Raw genomic sequence first — 4548 nt, 5'->3', positions numbered from 1 at the left:
TACTTTATGCATTTTAAAAAACGTACTAAAGTCAAATAAAAAAAATATATATACCATTACATTTAAAACAACGAAATTGTCCTATATATGTCTTTTATGCTTCTATCTTCACAAGAACTATTGAAATAAAATGTCATTCTAGAAGTCAAGTAATATTTGCTGAAGCTATATTTTCTATCATAAAAAAATTAATTATTTAATGACCCAACAAACACAGAATATAACTATTGTGTATCATAGAAGTAACACATAATATAACGGACGTTATACGTTATTAATGTTAAAGTTACATAATTTTTTTTTATAACTGCAATCTAACTGTGTTTTAGAATTGTTATAATTCTTTGTTATTTACAAGTTATAATTGTATAACACCAACATAATTAAAATATAACTTTATATAGATTACATAACAAGCGTTTATTTGCATTACATCTATGTTATATAGTATTCTTATATCTAGATATCGGATTATTCGCTAAATTGCTTCCGTTTTCTCGCGTCTTTCTCGTACGTGAAATATGATGCATTAATATATGTAAGAACGATGCTTATAAGACGGCACAACTTGTACTATGAAGTCCACTTTTATAGTAAGTGGTACAATCCTTGATCAATCGAGATCACTGTTACAATAGTAATCCCTTACATTTGGATATGTACAGAGAGATGAAAACAAATAAATAAAAATAACTCTAATAGCATAAAATACCTGAGGACATGCTGAGATACTAGACATAAACACTCACATACACTCACATACACTCACATACACACGTACACACGTATGTACACGTATCTAAATCGGTTCAAAGATCTATCTATAAATATGATTCTAATTGTTATTACTTCCTTTACACAATTTCTCTTTCCCTTACATTTTTTCTAAAATTATTTATTTTTCGTGAAAAATTGAAGAATTGTGCAAGTTTAGACTTTGTAATTTAAAATTAAAGAAAAAAAGACATGTTAATCTCTTTAAGAATGTTAATCTCATGTTAAGAAAATATCCCACGTAGAAATGTTAAAGCGGTCCAACATTGGGACAGTACCGATTGCCGTTGTACCCGTACTGGCCGCCAGTGTTGTGCCAGTATAGATTCAATATAGGAGTGTAACACCTTGCCGTACTGGTTAAACACTGACACCAGCACTGACATCAACATTGATGCCAACGTCGCACCAATGTTGGGTATATAACTGGTCTGCTGTCTGCACTGTAAAAAGAAGTGTGTTGCATTAACACATTTTACGTGTGTAATCCCTACAGTCACTTTTGACACGCCTGCAGGTGTATAAATATGCAATACAGAAGAAAGTGTGTAAATTTGCAAGAAACGTGTAAATATAACACACAAATATGTATTCTATAGACATGATTCGTGTTATGCTAGCTGAATGCATATAATATGTGTACGACTTATATATGTGTTGTATTAGGACGTATTAAAGGTAGCGATGGGAAATGCCGTGGCAGTGGGACCTGCGTCTTCTTTTCATTCCGGAGAGAGAAAAATACCCAAAGCGCGGTTTGTTGCTGCTATGCCAGGACTCGAACCTGGGTCTTTCGCTTGCCGGGTGCTGCAGTGAACCACTGAGCTATTTGACGTTTCATGCTCACGACACTTTTTTTCCCATATAACTTCGTAGACATTACATAAACTGGTTAGATACTAAAAATATGATAAATAATAAATGGTGTAATAATAATAAAATAATATAATAATAATACAATAATAAATAATAAATTATACTATTTTATCACCTGTATAATAGCCAATGTTTTCTGCAGACTAAATGCAAAAATATTTGTCAGTGACAACTGCATTCATCACATCATTAATATTATCCACATATTTTCTTGTTCATTCTTTTTGAATAATGTGAGGTTTTATGTGTAATTCCTGTAAGTGTGTAACTCTAGTAATATGTTGTTTTTTCCAAATTATTGTTATTCTGCGATTCATGCATTACATTTATATACATTATATGCATTCAATTTACTGAATTATGGTCTTAACATACATGAAGTGTGTTATCCACTGTGTTATCCACTATAACACAGAATTCGTGTATAGATCAGTATACTTTGTGTGTCGTTTCAATATATTTACAACCGCAGCTGTGTTGTTTAAACGCATAAGCACATCAAATTAGTGAATTGTGTGTTGTTTTAACACACCTGATAACACGCCTGTTTTTACATTGTGCATGGAAAAAAAAGTTTGGTCGAATTAACCAAATATCTGGTCGAATATGAACGATCCAGATATTCCGATTGAAGTAACCCGAATTCTGCTTAAGTTAACAAGATTTTTGGTTGACTTAAACAGAATTCGAGTTACTTCAATCGGAATTTCTGGATCGTTCATATTCGACCAGATATTTGGTTAATTAACCAAACCTTTTTTTCCGTGTGGGAGACGATTTTACCGATACAGTTAGCATGGGTTATATTTATCCTAATATGATTAGTTGCGCTGTATGTGTGTACGTGCATATATGTATGATAATAAAATATATTTGATACACATATTAAATACTCCGAATAATTTTTATTAAAACTCTAAAATATTCATAGCCACAAATTGGATTATAACATGGAACATAATCTAATATATGTATGTGTGTGTATGTCTATGGCTGTGTATTTTAAAGTTTGAATAAAAATTATTCAGAATATTTATACAGAATGGCCCACGTAAAGTATTACAAGCTAATAACTTTAAACAAGTAAACTTTGTCTGAAATATTTCTTTGGAAAATGCTCCTATCAAAAGTTATAAACATTTAAACTTTAATGTAGAGTGCATTGAAATTAATGATAAATTAAATAAGGTTTTGCTTTTCGTCTTTTAATTGCACTTAATTGACCATGTACACGTAAACGATTTTCTAAACGAAGAAATGCCATATGCGATTTTTGAATATTATAACGTTCTACAAATAATTGCGCTGCACGTCGATAATTTTTCTCACATTCTCCTAGAATTAACAAGATATTAACTTCCACGTCAAAACTAATCATGATTTTCGAACTTGATAGCATCAAAACTAGCTCTAAATCAAAACTAACTAAATACATAGATCTGTTTCCCGATAAATGTGTGTATTTATGTTTCTTTTGGTTAATATCAAGTATGTACTCTAAGCTCGTTTTCGTTATATCGCGAACACAACTTTGTGTCAATAGAGTTCATCGTAAATAAAATGGCTAAAAGTTTATATGTTTATAACTTTTGATAGAAACATTTTCCAAAAAAATGTTTCAGACAAAGTTTACTTGTGTTTTTTTCTGTAGAATCCAAATATGTAACATTGTATAGGAAGTTCCTTTTGAAACTTTGAAGTTACCCTCCGCCCCTCTTCAAGGGGGACGGAAGTGGATGTTTACGTAGTTAGAAAGGCCCCTCGAATATATGAAACTTTCTCATAAACAACTTTTTGATAGGACAAATATGTTTAGAGTATTAGCTTGTAACGCTTTACGTAGGCCACTCTGTATATTAAATATTTATATTATTACATACACACATATACATATACGCACGTACGGCACGTACGTGTCACGCACGTTTCTAAAATATATAGAATAAAATTAATGTGTAAAATTTAAAAACATCTATAAAAGGAAAAACTGTGTGTGTACTAAAATAAAATAATAATAATTTATTATCAGAAACTGTACTATTTTGTAATTTTTATATACAGAATATCTGATTTCAAAAGTGTGAGTTCCAAGTGTGGGTCCAAAGTGTAATATACTTGTAGATAAGTCATTCTAAATAAGAAAATTTTGTACTATTTCGTAATCACGCAATCTTGTAAAACTTGGAATTATTACCCAATAAGTATCAACTAACAATAATATAACATTAATATGTTATAATTTCCCACTTAACAATATAAATACGATATAATGCGTGTGTTATGTAACAATTACACTGAGTGGGAAATTATAATATTGATGTTATGTTACTATTAGTCGGTGTTTATAGGATAATTAAAGAAGATAATCATATATAGAGGCTTCTTTAATTATTAATAAAAAAATGTTTGTAATTGTTTGCAAAATGGTACAGGACTTTCTGTTCAGAATGACATTATTATTATATTGACTAATCTACAGGTATATGGCATCTATAGTACTTAGCAAAAGACATTTTGTATACATTCTGTGTTTTGAACCTTAACTCTGTCGTTGATTACGAGTATATCCATCAAACTTATACATTATATCAGGCCTCAGCACATTTTGCCCTTTTCGGTCGATTCTCGGGAGCTACGCCTTTTATCTCTCCCTTGCCGCGCGGCGGGCCAAGCAAGCGACGGTCGCGGCCAATCGCGGCTCCAAGCTTAGAGGCACAATCGTCACTTTTTAGGCCCGCCACGCGACAAGGGGGAGATAGAAGCTCCCGAGAATCGGCCGAAAAAGGTAAAATTTTTAAGTTATTGATTAAAGAAGTCTATATATATAAATTATTAAATAAAAAAATTATATATATATATATATATAAACCATGCAAGTTTTGGAATTAATGATTAAAT

The 4548-nt window shown here is 31.0% G+C and overlaps 1 long non-coding RNA gene across 1 annotated transcript in view; it reads right to left on the bottom strand.

Annotated features, from left to right (window-relative positions):
- Window positions 1–401: 401 nt before the first annotated feature.
- LOC116852383 overlaps window positions 402–4548 on the bottom strand; it is a 10163-nt gene continuing 6016 nt past the window's right edge. The window contains exons 2-3 of the long non-coding RNA XR_004379758.1: window positions 1766–2194; window positions 402–1673 (exon numbers count right to left, since the gene is read on the bottom strand). This is a non-coding gene — a long non-coding RNA (uncharacterized LOC116852383). The remainder of the gene's footprint in view (window positions 1674–1765; window positions 2195–4548) is intronic.

This window comes from Odontomachus brunneus, unplaced genomic scaffold (assembly GCF_010583005.1).
Source record: "Odontomachus brunneus isolate Ranch 3 - 2012 unplaced genomic scaffold, Obru_v1 Obru_scaffold_221, whole genome shotgun sequence".
Classification (NCBI taxonomy): Eukaryota; Metazoa; Arthropoda; class Insecta; order Hymenoptera; family Formicidae; genus Odontomachus; species Odontomachus brunneus.
Note: the sequence above shows the minus strand (reverse complement) of the source record. Positions and strands in the feature narration are given on the sequence as shown.